Consider the following 19,318-nt stretch of genomic DNA (forward strand, 5'->3'; position numbering starts at 1 on the left):
AGGAAATCTGCTCACATCTAAATGCTCTACTATGAAACTCCAAGTTTACATTCTTCTGCCTCTTGACAGTTAAGAGGGAACTAGGAAGAAAAAAAATGAACTAACTCCCTGGGGAAGGAACATTCAGAACAGACTTGACAGTACAGGAAGCTTCTCTGGAATTCTGCTCTCCTGACCAAACAGGGACAAGCACAGAAAAGCAGCAACAGCACATCTGGCCAAATCAGAAATACAGGACATCAGTGGATTCTGTAACTATCAAGTAACTGGAAAAACAGGTAATGTTCTACATGTGTCCGTTCCATATTCTCAAGTCAATGTTCAGCCTTAGGCTACGGTTCTCAGGTGGCTGCACTCCTGGTCGTCCTTCTGAACTAATATTCTCCAGGGAGGGGCACAAGACATTGACATGGATTAGTGAGGATGGGCTAAGCATCAGCTCTGAGAAATTCAAGGCAAGAAGGTAAGGACAGAGTGAATAGGTCCCAGAGCAGTCACACAGCTCAGTACAAAGGAAGAGGGGTGTCCGTGGGGCTGAAGCTCGTGGTCCTCTCACTTGGGAAAGGACTGAAAAATAACCATTACAGATACACCAGCTGAAAGCTTTTCTGACTGCTCTGAAATAGATCACCTTTGAAAACACCCACAATGGGCATTTTACCAACAGAGACAACTGTGTTCGTTTAAGTGGTGATAAAACTGTTACTGTTTTATTGACAGAATCGAAAACTATCTCAAGAAAGCAAGCCAAGAGGTCCCACAATGGACTTTCAGTTCATCAGAACAATAATTCTGACCCTGTTATTTCCTAATCACTTAACTTAGAATAATGTCCTAACTCACTGGCATCTTAGTTTTCTTAGATCCACTTCAAGGTTTATAGTATATGGCAAGAGAAATATCAGATCCTCCTTACTGAAAAATCTTGCTGTAAGTGAATGCATCCATTTTGTGAAGTGTGGAAACCTATACCTGAAAGTTGACTGTTTGTTACAGGTGAGAAGGATTTAGGGTTATTTCAAAATGTTTCCTATAAGATAACCTCTGTCAATATACATATAGGAAATTTTATATATTGTTTAATTTAATCTTCAAAACAACTCTATAAATTTGGTGCTATTTTCCCCTTTTTGCAGATGAGAAAATTGAGTTCTAGAAAAGTTAAGTACTAACTAAGCCTCAAAGTTTACAAAAGAATAAGCAAAAAAAGGTAAGAGAATAAGGCTGCAAACAGAATCTTTATGGTTCTAAACCTGAGCAATATTTGTTGTACCAAGACATCTCCCTACGTGGTAAAAAGGAAAGAAAAAAAGACCACTTCAAAACTCATTACCATAGCCTGCAAAATTGCAAACCTTCAAAAGTACAAAGTACAGTAACAAAATCAGCATTGTGAGGCTACTAGAAATCACTATGTGGAAGAATTACTGCCCTTTTGTAACTGTCTGGGAAACCAAACTAGATACCTTTTTCTCTACCTTTGATTTAAATTTGTTTCCTACCAAATAAAGCTACCATTCTACATTCAATAAAGTACATGTTAATTAACGCTTTTTCAAGGTATCTCCTCAGAACACAAAGAAAAAGCCAAAGACTCTGTGATATGAGCAGGTTAGAGACTAACCTGCAACACAAGCAGAGATTGTCTCACCTCGTATCTGAATGGCATCTGTTTCTGGGGCAATATGATGAATCAAAAACCAATCCAACTGGGCCTCCCCAGTGGCGCAGCGGTTGAGTGCTGGGTTGCGAAGCTGCCGGCAGTCTCTACAGCGCCGGTTCGATCCCCGGTCACCGGGTGAGGGTCCCACATGGCGCACAGACCTCTCCTGCCCCCGCTGCTCCCCTCAGCAGTGTACTTCCTCACTCTGCCTGTTCTACTCTCTGCTCTGGCTCTGGTGAATTCTCTCACCCTCCCGCGCTTCTGACTGTACCCAGTGCTTGTATGAATAAATAAATAAGTCTTTAAAAAAAAAAATCCTACTTATTTACATTTCAAAACTTTAAAAATAGTAAAAGCCAAGACATCACTTTCTAGCAATGATAGATAAGCATATAGAAAAACTGGATAAAATGTAAAACCAAAAATCTCTGATGGCATCTAAGAGTTGACAAGAAAGCTAAACAACCAGAAGCAGAGAGGCGGAGTTCTCACAGTAAAGAAGCACAGAAACTCTCAAAACTGTCTCCTCATTCTCACCACCTAGACCTTTGCTGATTTGCACATTTCACAGGCAGAGACTGTGGTGGGGGTTATGGTGATCTGGTGGTGGGAATGGTGTGAAAGCATGCATTTGAGGAGATGTGAACCAAAGTCACCTCAATAAAAATAATTTAAAAATAAAATCTGATTTCACAACACACTGATTGTATTTTACAAATTTGATGGAAACATATTTGATATTTTAAAGAAATTTTATTTTAAATATATATTCACAATAGTAACCATTTAGAGAGCACTTTGCAGAATACAAAGTCAGGAAAAGAGCATGATGGTGTCTGAAGATGGAGAAAACTAGGTTCACATGCCACTGTCATCAACGACCTGGATACCCTCCAAGTCTCAATTTCCCTACCTATGAAAGACAACAACAACTTCCTAGAAAACTACTAGAACCGAAAGACTTAAAGTTTATAAAATATGTAGCAAAAACACAAATAAATGAATAGCAGTTCCCTTCCTACCTCCCCTAGTTCTCACTTATCTAAACATCATTCACCAAGTGGGCAATTTACTCCACTGAGGTCACCTATGAATTAAATGAACATAACATACACCTACTTCAGACCCTATGACAAAAACATGTACTACATTCTTGGGCCCGCTATAGTGAAGTTGTTATCAATTAAGAGAAAATGTTGAGTTCTGCCTAAAGGACTATAAAAAAAATGGAAGATTGAAAAATAGCTGATTTAGTGAAGAGGATGAGAAGTTTGTCCCAGAATGGTAGATTTACTTGTGTCTCCTATTTGAAAATGTTTATCAGTGGTTACAAACTTGGACCCAGAGCTCACAAGGAAGGAGATGTGGAGGTCGGGTAGATGAGAAAAGCCAAGGGACTGGCTGAGGCTGCCATGGGAAAGTGGACAGCAGGGAAAGAGGGTGAATATACTGGATATGGCCAGAAGTCGCAGGAAGAAGTCTGTGTGAGACTAAATCTCAGCCAGAGTGAGATTTAGTATACAACATGGGTCTCTGGGGGCGTTTTTACCTTGTGAGTCACATTCATGTCACACTAACTAGAAAAGACTCCCTTATCACGTGTTTCTTAGCAACCTGAACTTCTCCTTTGTGGTCTTAATCATAACTGCACTGGAGTAATTATTATTTGTGAAATGATGGGCTTATTGCCTTTCCTCCTGTATTTGGGAGAACACGCTATCTCCTTCACCACCAGTTCCCAAGTACCAAATTAGCAAAGTGTCTTGCAGGTAATAAGCACTTTTCAATAAATGTGGCGAATGTGTGGGTCAGCAACATCACCATCACCATTGCTTGTTGCAAATGCAAATTCTCAGGCCCCACCCCAGATTTACTACATCACAAACCATGGGTCATTTGTATGCATATAAAAACCTGAAAAACATTGGCTTTGTGTAGGCATTTTTGGTAACTAAGTCCCTAAATCAGATCCTCACTTTGACAGCTGACATTAGTGGCACCAGGAGTTTTAGAAAATACTGATGCCTGGGTCCCAGCAACCCTCCCAATGATTCTGACTTAATAAGTCTGGAGCACGGTTGGGCCATGGGGAACTTGTAATGCTTCCCAGGTGATTCTGATGTGCACTCAAGGTTGAGAAACACTGCCCTAGAGAATTCCAGCCCCTACAGCTAGAGCCTCTTAACCAAGTATGCCCAGACTGTGACCAGGCCTTTCTAGTCAGGCCTTTATGCTGGGCCTTAGCAAAGACCAGCTCAGCCTTGGGCCAGCTGGCTGTTGTGCTCACTCAGAATCTGATCATATTCTGATCCCATTCCTAGAACATGAAGGCTTTGTTGCCAAGTTCCTCAATGATTGTTCTGCTCCCAATTACCAAGACCTTCCCATGCCAAGGCTCTATTGCTGATGAAGAAAAAGATTGTCTCATCCATGAGCACTATTTGATTGACAATGTAAAGCAAAAGTATTGTGCCCTGCCCTAGTACTTCCAGATACCATCTATGACTCAGTTATTAGCTTCTTGGCCCTGAATCTTCAGTCCCCTTGCTATTCCCATCTTGCTTTCAGGCTTCCTTGATGCTACCCACTTGGGCCTCCACACCAACCCCACCCAACTGACACATCCCAAGTCTTGAACCTTTTTTCCTTAAAGGAACTTACATATTTCTTGCCCTTCTCCACTATGACTTGAGCCCCCAGTGTGAGAAGAGCCACCAGACTCCCATACCTAAAAATGCCAAGTGCCTGCTCTGCTCTAATGTTTAGACCTATTTTCTGTGCCTGAAACAGTCTTACTCATTTTCTCAGAACTGGCTTCCCTTCTTTCTCTTCTCTCACCTCCAAAACTGTTATACATCCTGAAGAATAAAAGTTTCTACATCCAAAGACTCATTTCATCTCTGTTTAATGAGTTAAAAACTTCTCAGTCCATTCTCATTACAAAAATGGCTTAGAGAGCTTTACATACCCATAATATGAATCCACTAAAAAGGTTCTGAAAGTAGGCTTTCGCCAGTCTGTGATTCCTCCCTCGGTTGTTATACAAAATGTGTGTGGTGAGCCCACATGTATACCTCTGTACAGAAGGTCCAAAATTTTCACAAGCTCTTCAAGAGTTCTGAAGCACATGAAATGGGGCTCAGCATCACCAGTCATTTAGAAAATGCAAATCAAAATTACAATGATATAACTTTATAGCCATTGTGAAGGATGATTATTATAAAAAAACATAATACTAAAAAGCAGAAAACAAGGATTGACAAGGATATGGAGGGAAATAGGAACCCTTGTAAATTGCTGATGAGGATGTAAAATGCTATAGCTGTGTGTGTGAATGCATAAGACGGTTTGTAAACATACGAATTGCCATACAATCCAGCATTTCCATTTTTCAGTATATACCCAAAAGAGTCGAAAACAGGCATTATTCACAAGAAACCAAAGGTAGAAACAAGCCAAAGCCCATCAATAGATGAATAAATAAAATGGAGTATATCTATATCATGGAATATTATTCAGACTTTAAGAGGAAGGAAATTCTGACATATGCCGCTGTAAGAATAAACCTTGTGGCTCCTGGTTCTCTGAAGGTGCCAGTGCCCCCATGTGAGCGGCCTCAGCCAGGCTATGCCAAGCAGCCAGGTTTGATGGCCAACCCTGGTGCAGCCGGGCTTGCGTTTAAAGGAAAAAGAGAAAAGTGGCAGTTTTGGAAACACGCACGTCAGGTTTGGACCTGGCCAGTGCCATTCAGAGACAGCAGAGCTTACCTCCAGCACAAGATGGTCTACCAGAGTTTCGGTTTTGCACCCCAAGCTGGTTTTGAAAATGAACTAGCTCTGAGCTCCCACTGACACCAGGTAGATTCAAGCTTCCCCAGCCACCAATCAAGTCTTGAAAACAGCTGCTTTGAAAAAGGGACCAATCAGGTCAGAAAGGCGGGTACCCTGAAGGCAGATTAAGGAGAGACAGGTGTAGCTAAAAGCGCCTGGGAGAGTGCTCGCTTCCGCAGCACATATACTAAAAGCGCCTGGGAGAGAAGCTGCTGGGGAGGGGCACCTACAAGGTCACTTACGGTTCAGGTGTCCAGTTTATTGATGGTGATTACATTATTATTAATAAACGTACATATAAATAAATAGGAGCGAGCACTCTCATGTTCCAGTGATATGAGTGTGTGGGGTACTAGAGACTGTGATTAATTTAATTCTGAGTACTAGAGGTATTTTAAGAAAAAACAAAAACCAAAGGAGGGGAAATAGCTTTTTCAGGTGTATTGATAAAAAAAAAAAAAGTTCTCTCCCTAAGAGAAATTCTGCTTCCAGTTTTTCAAAACAATGATTTTAAAAGGCTTTCCATACACAGAGAAACCAAATATACAACAAGAGCATTAAAGGAAAACCAACATATCAGTGTAAACATTTACATTAAAAAACATGGCATGGGAATAATGACTTTAGAAAGCCATCAAATACTAATTCATTTGCTAAGTACAATCACTTATTTAAACCATGCATAAAACTTTAGTTTGTCCAAAACTTTCAGGATATTCAATTTAGGAATAATTGTATGAATGGCTGTTTCAAAGTAATCTGTAAAAGTGGCGTCCCCAGCCTAATAAGGAAGGAAAATTCTGAAGGCCAGCAGGAATCTAGAAAACTTAAATAAGGGACCAGGAAAAAGAATAACTATAAGAAAGTAAAAATCAAAATCAACAAACAACTATGAACCAGAGACTCTCTATGGGGGGTGGGGTACGGGGAGGGGAGGGATTGGGGTCAAAATAAGGGGGTTTCAATTGTATGGGGAATATAAAAATAAAAAAAAATTATATAAAAAAAATCCAAAAATAAAAAGTTTTTTTCTTCTCACAGGGCTTCTCGGAGTTCTTTACATGCCAATGGACACTGATAACCAATACGGGGACTGTTGTGTTTCTCAAAGGTATTAAACCACAGACCCCTCTTTTCGGAAAGGCAGCCCCTGCTTACAGAACACACTTGGGAAATGCTGTTGCTTTTGTTTTTGTGTTAAAAGGAAGGAAAGGGGTGGGGCAGGCAAGGGCAGGCCCATCAGTCAGACTTAAAGCTAACAAAAGTGACAACAGCAAATCACTTAACTTCACCAGGCCATCATCCTTTATGGTTCTTTACTGTCTCCAGGATGCTATTCAACTTCAGTCATCAATAACAAGTGTTGTACACAAGGAAGGCCTTCTCATACAGTAGTTGCTACTAATACATGTTTGAAGGTATCACCCCTTTTTGAAAACCTCAAAGAATATTTATTTGCTGGATTCCTTACCAGATCATTTCACCAAAAACTGTGAGGCTTTTGACAACTGTGTATAACACACAAAATAGTAATGGACAAAGAGTTTTCTTTCTTTAAAGACATCAATAGGTAGTATAAATTATCTGTAAGGTGGTCAACAGCATCCAGAATGCCTGAGAGTGGGCAGGAAGGATATTCCAAGAAAAATCAGACTCCATGCTTTCAGTGGGTACAATTTTTTAACACTTACAACAAATATATATAGACCAATTACAGTAGGTTTTACTAGGTTTAGGGGATGAAAACAGGTATATTTAAATGTGGGATTACAAGCTAGTCTGAAAGGTAGGTCATGTACATTTATTCAGTATTATAATAAGAGAATTATTGGTACATATAAGAATTAATCAGTAAGGCTGGGTAGCATCAAAATGACAAAAGGTACCAAATGTTGGTGAGGATATGGAGAAAGAACCCTGGTGCATGTTGGTGGGAATGTAAATTAGTAGAAAAAAGTGTGGAGATTCCTCAAAAAATTAAAATAGAACAACCATCTGATCCAGAAATTCTGCTTATGGATACACATATCTGAAAGATATTAAACCAGTAGCTCAAAGAGATATCTGTATTCTTGTGTTCACTGCAGCATCATTTACAATCACCAAGTTATATAAACAACTGAAGTGTCCATCAACAGATGAATGGATAAAGAAGTTGTTGTTTCTGTATACCATGGACTATCATTCAGCCTTATTCATCCACGCTGCAACAACGTGGAATGGAACTGGAAGACGTGATGCTATGTGAAAAAAGTCAGACATAGAAAAAATATTTATGACCTCACTTTATAAATGGAATCTTAAAATGTGAGTTCATACAGAGAGAATGGTGGTCACTAGCGACAAAGAAGTAGGAGAAATGAGATGTTGGTCAATGGGTACAAAGTTTCAGTTATGCAGGATGAATAAGTTTTAGCCATCTCACATACATCATGGTCTTATAGTTAATAATATGGTTTTATATACCAATATTTGCTGGGAGAGTAAATACTAAGTATGTTCACAGTAACCACCAAGGGAAAAAAAGGTAACTATGTGAGGTGATGGACATGTTAGTTAGCTTGACTTTAGTAATCATTTAACCAGGTATATCAAAACATCACATTGTATACCCTAAATACATACAATTTTTATCTTTTAAAAATGTATTATAGGACTTTGAGAAATAGTTGAGAATGGACTCTTGGAAGAAGTAAGATATCTTGGGCCACATGCCAAAAGGAAGATGATAGAAATTTAATAACAAGGGAAGAAATGAAGTCACCATAGTTAGGTGTAAGGGTACATGCAAACAAGCAGGCCAGAGGAGCAGGCCAACTTGAGTCAATGAACCCGAGCATGGACACTGAGTCCACAACGAACCCGCCTGAGAGCTGTGAGGCCAGCAAGCTGTGTTTGTAAAAGCCTAGAAGATGGCAGAGCAGGCGTGGTTCTGGACTAAGCTTTCACAGGAGCCTCCTGGCAAGGTTGGCAGCTACCCAGGCATATCAGAAGCAGCAGCAGCATTGGCGATCTCGTTCTGCAGTGTGCTTTTGAAGTCATTCCTGGGGCCTCAGCCTAGAATCTGTTTTCAATTAGAGAGAATTTACTCACTGGATGGGAACATTTCACCTGATGAAAAATTTAGAGCTCAAGGATTGGTGTCTATTCCTTAAAAGAACGTGTTTTAAGCCCTTCTTATGATCAGTGCAAAACCTCCCCCCACCATCCTTTACCAGTTTCTGTAAAGAGAAGCAAGTGCTCATTGTCTGTTTACACACCAGCTATGGGAAAGGATCTTTTGGGAGTCTGAGCACACATTTGAGCACATTTCTGACTCACACTGCTTGCCAATATAAAATACAACATATGTACTTGAATTTTTCCAAGTCATAAAATGCCCACAATCAATCATGGGAAACTAGATTATGAGTCATGTTTAGACATGAGGATTTTACAAATATGTTGCCAGTTTTCAAGAGGGTAGGAAACATAAGTGATTGGGCCAGCAAAATTCTCAAATCTACTGAAAAGGAAATGATTCAGGATGGGGAAATATTATTTGCATTCTAGCAAAATCAAGGCAGTTGTAAAAAGAAACAATACAGAAACAGAGAATAGAATGGTGCTCTAAAGATATTGTTGGCTACTCCCGCACCAAAAATAAATATACAAAATAAAGTCCACTGCTCTGAATATAAGATAAACATATGATAGTGAATGAGCTTCCAAGGGTACTGAAGGACTGTTAATCTGTCCCTCTGGGCCTCAGTCAGAGAAACAAATATCAATGACTAGCTCTGCTGGGCACTCACTAATAAATCCACATTAAGATGACACCTGACAGATGAACCTAAATCAGAATTCTGCATGGAGGGGCTGGCAAAGACTGAAAAGAGACACCCAACCTGACTTAAGCTATTTGCTCCCTGGTGTGTAAAATCACATGTACTTCAAGTTTCTATTTCTGATGTTAAAAGGCCCTCCCTCAGGAATCCGACGTGGAAATCTGGTTTCCCTTTCACACTCCTTATCCATCGCATTAGACTGCAGGGTAACATAAACAATCTAACAAGCACATAACTAATTTGCCAGATCCTGTTTGTTCTTTAGGAGATGGGGGAATCTATAAACAGTACCTTGTTCTTTACTGCTGCAGAACACTTAATTACATTAAGCAGTTTCATTAAAACCAAGAAAAATTATCTAGAAGTATTTAAACTCTCCAAGTCATTAAACCCTGAGCAAGAGCTATGTCATGCCTCACACTGAGAGTTGGCAGTGCCTTGGGGTACACTGTAATTTGAACTGATCCCCCATTTCAGCGACAAATAAGAAATACCATCTTGAATCGCTAAGAGTTGTATTTGGGATTCCCACCACCTAGACATGACTCAGGATAACCAGAGAAGAGCAAAGAAACAAGTAGGGTGAAAATATCATAAAAAACGTAAGGTTATTGGGCCTCCCCTCGTGGCGCAGGCAGTTGAGCGCAGCGCTGTGAAGCTGTCTGCAGCCTCTGCAGTGCCGGTTAGATCCCGGCCGGCCAGCAAGAGTCCCACATGATGCGGCACACCTCTCCTGTCATGCCCACTGCTCCCCTCAGCAGTGTATTTCATCGTCTGCCTGTTCTGTTCCCCGCTCTGTCTCTGGTGAATCCTCTCACCCTCCCACGCATCTGGCCTGTACCCAGTTCTTGTATAAATAAATAAATAAATCTTTAAAAAAAAAAAAAAAAAGAATGTAAGACTAGCCAGAAATCTTGAATTCTAGTTCCCATTTGGGCACTTAATGTAGCCTTGATACACACACATACACACACACACACACACACACATGCTTCATTGATTTAAAAAAAATAAACAACCCTGGTAAAATAACCAAGAGAGTTCAAATTTCTCTTACAGGACAATAATTCTTAAATACATTCAAAAAATGCTTGGTGGGGGAACCTCATTTGCCAGATTTTAATATATTAATGTGTAAAATGTGTATTGTATGTAATATGTATAATTATTGTATGTAACATATAATATATAGTATGCACATTACCTGTCTCGCCCGCTGCTCCCCTTATCAGTGTTTTGTCAGTCTGCCTATTCTGTTCCCCACTCTGTCTCTGGTGAATCCTCTCACCCTCCCACGCATCTGGCCTGTACCCCAGGATTTGTATAAATAAGATAAAAAAAAACTTTTTAAAAAAATGTGAAAATATAATCCTACAGTAAAAAAGTACTTCCTTCTTGCATGAGCACACAAAGATATGTCTCTATCTTTGTTTATCAATAGTGAGTAATATATTATGTGTCTGTTCATTAATTTAACCCAGAAGCACAAGTTTGAAATTGAAGGCCAATGGATCTTATAAAAACCTATGCCACCTGCTCAAGATACTTAGAACTCACCAAGACCAATCACCACCAAGCATCTGTCCCAGGGTACATTTTACAATAACCCAAGGACTTAACCATCAGGGCCTTCACAACCCCTTGAAAGCTACATTTTCTCATACCCTCCCCCACCCAATCTTGTCAGCATCTGTGTACATCCAGGTAAGCCCACCTGGTTCCACTGGTCCGTGACTCTCTAAGCAATGAAAAACTATAACATAATGGGGTTATTCTGGGACTTTGCTTAAAAGAACATTAGTTAATGTTTTAATTCACACACCCACACACTCACACATATACTGCATAAGTCCTTTGATAATAATTACTGCGTATTCAGTTCTATGAGTTTTAAAATGCACACACATACACACACACAATGTAAATTCCTGCATTAATAATGACATCTTGAATCAAGATAATGCCATAGACTGGTTATGAATACTCTCCCCAGAGCCACCGTAAACATGTTATGTCTAAGCATTTGGGAAGCAGGGGTCCTTGCAACACTGCTTGCAAATATAATTATTTCCCATCTAACCCCTATCATTCATCTCTTTAATGTGCTGTTTGTTTTCAGTGGAGCAAGGAAAAGAATATTAATGGTGTCATCCAAGCTATCATCACCAGGAAGTAAAATTTATGCCACAATTCTATGGGGGAAATACCATTAGCAAAGGATTATGAAAGGTCACTAAAAAATTGCCTCTAGTCACGAATCAAGCATGATTTGCTAAAAGTACTTCTAATTTTTCTTTCATTGCTAAAAAAACAAGACTTTACTACCTCCCTCACCACCTTGTCCCAAAAGAACATCTTAATGGAATAAGAGAGAGCTAAATACAGATAGAATTCTATTTCTCTCTACTTGTTGGAAATTGAATTGAATTGAAATTGAAAGCATCTCTTCTTCATTTCAGAAATCTGAGGACATAGGTGGGATATAATAACAGATTTCCAGGATACTGCTGGAGCTGGTGAACTTCAAACAACACAGTAGAGGTAGGCTCTTGACAACTCAATTCAACTCAATGAATGCCAATATTCAACACAATTCCAATAAAAATATTCATTGAATGAATATTTACAGAGCATTGTGCATGGCAGCCCTGGTCTGCAGACAGAAAATGGGGGTCCTAGGGGAGCCCTTGAGGAGTCGAGTGGTAGAGTGAGGGATTGGACCCAACAATACTCTACGAAAGCATAACAATGAAAATATGAACTAGCACAGAATGGAGAATAATTAAGCACCTCAGGAAGGTAAAGAAACTCCCCAGGGTTTACAACCCATCAGAGGGGTTTTGGGACTTGAATAGAGTTGGAGTTTGGAGAGAACAGATAGACTTAGTAACCCCCGAATGATAAAACTTTTATCAAAATGGCTCACTAGAAGCTCACCATAGTTAACTGTCCGTCATAGCCACGTAAGGCTAACTCAAAATAAGTCTTTATTCAAATTACAGTCAAGAACAACCTAGACAGACTTTTCACCAATTTTTGGTTACAGCTAGACTAGAAACAGAGCCCTAGGTATTAACTCGTACATATTTATCTATTAGAATCACCAGTCTCACATCTGACTCTACCAAAATATGTAGTGCTCTGCCTCCTTTTAAAGGTAACGTAACCACTGCAACTTTTCTACAATTTGATTATAGCTATATAATTCACATACAACTAAATAAGCAGTGCTGGGGATACGCAAACATCTCAGTGATATGCTCCTCTCCAACTCAGCTGCAGCAGAGACAGGCCAATACACACAAAAAAAGGAAGGACAGAAATAAAGATACCTGGTTTGGAGCCCCTTTGAAACACCTCTGCATTTAGTCATGTGTAACATTAATTTCACACAGCTTAATTTAGTCATCTTTAAATGCAAATTTAGTCATAGATGCCTCTGAAACCCAACTGGAAATTGAGCAATGGTGAAAGAAAATACTCAACTGCTTAAAATTATGGATTAGAACACATAGGCTCACAAAAGAAAAGAAAATAGCCAATGAAGCCATGGGATATATGCAATTTAGAAAACGGAACCCCTGTTTAAAAAAAAAAAAAACTAATGTAATACTTCTTGCTTTTCTGATATTTAAATCATTCTCCCCAATTCATCCTACACGCAAAAGTCACTTTATTTATGAAAATCTCCCTAGCTAATCATCCTACCAACTTAATGGTAAGGCTTTTAAGAGCAGGCACTTGTCATTGACAAATCTCGTCCACTCCCCAAACCTAATACTGGACCATCAGCATTATTCCCATTAAATGTCTGATGTAAAAAAAGAACTTACATGGGAAATCACTTTAGATGTTGTCCCTGTTGTATAATCAAGAAATCTCTATGAGGAAAATGGAGACAATAAGTTAAGTAGGCTACAAAAACTGAAGAGACTGAGTCCACTGTCAAACCACCAGAATGGCGCCTGTTCCCCCTCAGTGGAAGCTCAGCCCAGCAGCATGTACACATATTTCTGAAATGACAGGAGGAAATTCTGCTCAGGTTTCAGGCCATCTCAACATTCCTCTCAAATAGGCCTGCCATGGTCTGAAGCAAAAACCTGTGTTAGGTAAAAAAGCAGAAGGAAAGAAAAATATTCCATTTGCTGAACTGTGGGGCCTTGGCACCATATTCTAGGGCCACTTGAGAACGGGCATTTAAAATAAGTAGTATCACTATGCTAATAGATAAATGTTACTTTAGTAGCAGAAGCTCATCATAAAACTCAGTATAAGCACCTGGTCAATCTGATTGCCCATCAAGACACTGCTTGCTTTTGTCTCAGACGTGGTATTGTCACGTTACATATAGCCACACATATAGTTCATAAGTTACATATGAACACACCACTTTTAAAGCTATTATTTTCTATTCAATCTCAAATAGTTGCAGAAATACGATTTGGAATTACTGCTATTTAAAATAATCTTCTAAATTTTGTTTTAATGAATACTACTTTAAAGACAGTTGCTTGTTTCTGGAAAATTTGTTAATCAAAATTTCAATAAAGGGCCTTCCCAGTGGCGCAGCGGTTGAGCACTGGGTTGCGAAGCTGCCTGCAGCCTCTGCAGCGCCGGTTCTATCCCCGGCTGCTCCCCAGCCACCAGAGGAGGGTCCCACAGCAGACCTCTCCTGCCTCCCGCTGCTCCCCTCAGCAGTGTCCTTCGGTCCTTCTGCCTGCTCTGCTCCCCGCTCTGGCTCTGGTGAATTCTCTCACCCTCCCGCGCTTCTGACTGTACCCAGTGCTTGTAGAAATAAAAATAAATCTTTAAAAAAAAAAGTGATATTAATTCATTTAAAAAAATTTCAATAAACACGGAGAAACAAGGGGGGCTCATGACTTAAATTCCACCTCCATGAGTCAAGACACCCTCAGGGGCCCATGTCACTGAGATTTCAAAGACAAGGAGGTAGCCAGACTGTGTTTCAATCCTAATAAACATGATTTGTGTTTCCTGCCCTACTTCTCTTCAGTTCCCTCACTCTAAAATGTATTAACTCCCAACCCCTTTTTAATTTCCCTCTTCTTTATCTGCTAATTGTCCCCTTCCCCACAGCCATTACAGGAACTTCCCTGCTGTCTGCTCATCCGAGAAGCAGAAACAACTGCAAATCTGTCAAAAGCTCTAAGCCATTAACAGCAGAGTCCATCCAAAGGGGCACTCCAGGGAAAGGTTGAGTGGAAAAACAAACATTTTTCTAACTTCCATTCTACATTCTATAATGGAATTAACTTCATTTAATATAACTGGCACAGAAAAGATTTGGAGAGTTTAGGAGACTAGGATCCTAGAGAAACAAAATCATTTTTGAAAAAAAAAAAAAAAGGCCTTTTAGGTTTCTATAATTTGGAGGCTGATAGACTGATTAATCTGTGAAAGGTCTCTCTCTCCCCCCCCCCTACACACACACACACACACACAGACACACACACACACTGTTTCTTGCTTTTTGCCACTACCAAATCATTCAAAAAGCTGTAAAAAAGTGAAAAATTCAGGGAGCATCAAATATCATCTTCAAGCAGGATCCCAAAGTGTATCCTGGACCTATCACTTCACAAGGTTCCTGGTAATGCTCCAAGCCAAAATGGAATACTACTCAGCTATTTAAAAAAAAAAAAAAAATGAAGTCTCATCATTTTGTCCAACATGGGTGGACTTTGAGGGGAATATGCTTAGTGAAATAAGTCAGACAGAGAAAACCAAAAATACCACATCTCATGTGGAAAATAAAGAATCAAAGCAAATATGCAAACAAAACAAAACCAAAAACACCTTACATTTTGGCACAGAATGGAAGTTACCAGAAAGGAAAGGGAACTGAGGGCCAATAAACAGGTAAAGGGTCAACTGTATAGTGATGGATAGAAACTAGACTTCCAGTGTGATGATAATGTAATATATACAGATGTTGTAAACTTTTTTTTAATTCTTAGATTATGAGGACAAAAATGGTGCTCTCCAGAAGGGAAGGGGAGGTACAGGTAGTAGGCATATTGGGCAAAGGGAGTCAACTCTATGGTGGTGAATAGTAACTAAACTTTTGTTGGGGACCATAATATAGCATATACAGAAATTAAATTACTGTGGTATACACCTAAAAACCCATGCAAAATTATAATTCAATATTACTTCCATTTAAACATTTTTAAATAAATTAAAATTAATTTTAAAATTTCATGTCAATTGACCTTGACAATCACAACGTGGATATTACAGTGCTTATTACAATAAATCACAATAAATATTACCGTACTGAAGGCTCTGTGCATTCTGCCATTTTTCTTATGTAAAGGAATTTATTTAAGCCTACATGTCCCTTGAAATCCCTTTTTTAATATAATACCTAGAACTTCTCAGGAAATACAGTCAGACCCAATTTGCATACCCTTACCAACCTCAATTGAATACAGGAATTTGAGATGAAAGAAAACAGTAATTAGTTCCCTGTTCTACCAGGGGTAAGAGGAGAGAATTGCTTTAACACAGTGAGCCCAGATCAAGCAAAGATGATAAATGTGATTGGAGATAATACAAAGATGATGCTGGCTGACTTTTCTGAATCCTCCGACTCACTGTTATCTGCCAGTAGCCTGGGGGTAACACACAGGCCAAGGAGCCTCCTCCAGGCACTGGGACTCCGCCTGAGAAATAAATCCTCGGGCTGCACCAGCCAGTGAGCCTGTGCATCTGGGTCAGCGAAGTCACATTGGGCAGGGGACACCAAACAGGCACTTCCAGTCAGGGTCACTGTGTGCAAGATTCTGCCCCATCAGCAGCTCCAAAACCTTCTGTCTACCCTTGTCATTCACACAAATCCTTGTGGGGTCAGCACAATGCAAAAAGGAAGGTCAGCCAAGAAAACCACCTTCTAGGTCTTCTGACCCTTACTAGTGGAGGAGAGCGATTATGTTACACTCTGTCAGGAAGTGGTATTTTGAGCTCTAGTCTGCTTAACTGGATATAGTTGCCTGGCAAAGTTACGCTCCTCAGAACAAATTCATTTGCACCAAAGTCAGGATGGCAGGGGACGACATGTGTCCCCGGAGGCCTGCCTAAAAGTTAATACTCTTGAATGTATTTGTTAATGTGCTGTTTCTCAAGCAGCATTTTGCTTCTTGGTGCTTGCTATTATCTACTCTTTATATACTCTTTATACATCATTTAATTTAAAAATGCATATGCTTCACACCCCAGGCCCTCCAGGGAAACAATTCCATATACACCAAGAGTGAGTGCAGACTTCTGTCATTCTCCTGCTCACACCAGGATACTTCAGTCCTAAGTGAATGAACAATGCCCTAAAGAGAATATGCTTTGATTAAAACCTCTTTCCACTAGAACCTAAACTGATACGCTGAGTTAAACAAAAAGATTGCAACTAGAGGCCTGCCTGGCTACTACAGAGGCCTGCCTGGCTACCAGAGCAGCACTGGAGCAGCTACAGGGGAGCTAATAATAAAGCACACACAAACCATCTGCTAGGAAATGTCATTTCACTGGGCGAGAAACGTGACTTGGGGTTTCATTTTGTTTTTTGCCGCCAAAAGTGACCCTAAATATGTTGCATCAAATTCTACTTTTCTACTGAATTCCTTAAAGATATCTAGATTCCATAAGATTTTGGTCACGTTCAGATCTATCAGAACGGGTTGATGTCGGTGTGAAAATGTCATCCTGACCAAGTAAAGAGTCAAGCACAAGTCAGACTCCAGCAGCAAAGAGTGGCAGTTTCTTCCACAGCTGACCCTCCTTTTGGCCCCAGCTTCTTCTGAGTAGGAGCAGGGAGGAGCCACAGGGGGTACAGAGTGAAGCCATTTTTTTTCTTGGCTGGCTGCTGCTTATCCCCCCAACTTTGACTCATCACAAAAGCCCTGACTCTCAGCATTAACTCATTTTTTGAAGGGTTATAGCAGGGTGTCCCTCCATTCTCTTTCAAGCCACAGATGCAGCTGTATGCCACCTCCCTATCACCTCCATCACCCTCTACTCACCTGGGTCCCCTGGTCTCCTGGGCAGCCCTGCTGGCACATAGTGGGTGCTCAGCTCAAGCTCGATACGTTCCCAGACCCTTCACAGTTAATGGAAGATTCTCTGAGGTTGCCCTCACAGCCGCCCCCTCTTATCCTCTCCAATTCCCTTCTCCTCTGTCCCGGGAGCAAAACAGTGGCTAAGAGACCAATCTCCCTTCTTGCACATGTCCCAGACTTTACAAGTGATCCTTCAAGAGTCCCTCCCTCAGCTTTGGGGAGTGCAAGTACCCACGATTTCTCTCTCCATGAACACTGCCCTCCCCTCAAAAGCTGTCAAGCCTGCCCCCACACACACTTCTTTCAGTCGTTTTCTTACTGTCCCAGGAGCTGAAGGTTAAATTGGTGATAAGTTTACTTTTCCAAATGGGCATTTTTCAGAAAGACCTAAAGGGAAGGCACTGGCCCCACGGCTGGCACCTCCTCCAGCCTAGGAAGTGAGGAGTTCATGCCTTTTATTCTCTGTTTTGTGTGTATCCCCAAGTCCAAAAAAACTCATTGGACATATTGTTACACAAAGAACCCAGTAGAACCCCTGCCATCCTCTACCTTCCAGCTAACCTAGAGTGTCCCAAAACCTAATCCTAGCTCATGTCCCAATCTTACATGGCATAATTCAGTCACTAATCTCATAAATTGGTACTTTATAAGCAAGAGACCTTCTTACAGTGACACAGAGTGGATTTTATGCTGTGTTCCAGGTATGATGCGTGCTCCACAATGACAACCTGAAGGACATACAAGTAGTACAGCAACTTTTTTCATGCTAAAATCATAATCATGATTGGTTAACATTTCCATTTCAGGTAAATCAGATTATTCAGTTGAAAGAAAAGTATTAAGCATATGACTGAACAAATGATACAAGAATATGAAAAAACATCTGAAAATGGCAGAGCAATGACTGAGTTTGGAAAGTTGATGAAATATATCTCAACTTGTCAACTGTACTTTGTCACAAACACTAACGAATGTTATGTCATTAACCACATCAGTGACAAAAATCCTACTCTTAAACTGACAAGATTCCAAACTCTCAATCCTAAACCAACTCAGGTTCAATATAGTAAGATAAAACATTCTTTTCAGGGCCTCCCTGGTGGCACAGGGGTTAAAGTCTCAGCACTATCAAGCTTTCACCAGCCACTGCAGCACAAGTTCAATCCCCGGCCCAGGAGCTAACCCACATGGTGCAGCAGACCTCTCCTGCCTCACCCGCTGCTCCCCTCAGCAGTATGTTTCAGTAGATCTGCCTGTTCTGCTCCCCACCACTGTCTCTGTTGAATCCTCTCATCCCCTGCACCTCTGGTTCTTGGATGCATAAATAAATAAAAATAAATATTTTTAAAAACATACTTTTCAAACTACCCCAATGTTAATAATCATCATAGATCCCATCACATCCACTAAAAAGAGGAAATGTGTCTTTTTGACAAATGCCCTGGTGATTCCTATGATTAGAGACATTTGGCATATAACGACAGAAAGTGCATCTATACAAGATCCATTTAATGGCAAAAAAAAAAAAAGAACATTGAGAAAAAAAGATTTAGGAGAAATGGGGTGATAGCTCCATGTTTGACACTTTAAAGTAGCTGGCTATTATGAATGAAGAATGCATTTCACCAGGATCTGTATTCCATTGATTTAGCAAGACTATAAATAAATAAAACAAATCACAGTGTGCTTACAAAATGTCACAGTAATGCCCAAGTTCAGTATAAGCTTAAAGAAACTAAGTAAATAAAAATAGTCTGTAGCCCAAATAATATGAACCAAATGTTCAGCTGAAATTATTACCATGATGAAATTATGAATAATGAAAGTATTATCATAACTTTTTAAATTTATGTCACATGTACCCAAATGATCTTAAGGCAAATTAGCATCTGATTTTCTTTTTTTTTTTTTTTTTTTAATAGAGGC

At 40.0% G+C, this 19,318-nt stretch overlaps 1 protein-coding gene across 1 annotated transcript in view; it reads right to left on the reverse strand.

The window, feature by feature from the left end:
- Positions 1-19,318, reverse strand: part of FRMD3 (FERM domain containing 3) — a gene marked incomplete at its 5' end in the record, with an annotated part of 237,551 nt that overhangs the window by 176,331 nt on the left and 41,902 nt on the right. The gene's annotated exons all lie outside the window — the stretch shown is intronic.

Source organism: Talpa europaea (genome assembly GCF_964194135.1).
Source record: "Talpa europaea genome assembly, chromosome: 7".
Taxonomy (NCBI): domain Eukaryota; kingdom Metazoa; phylum Chordata; class Mammalia; order Eulipotyphla; family Talpidae; genus Talpa; species Talpa europaea.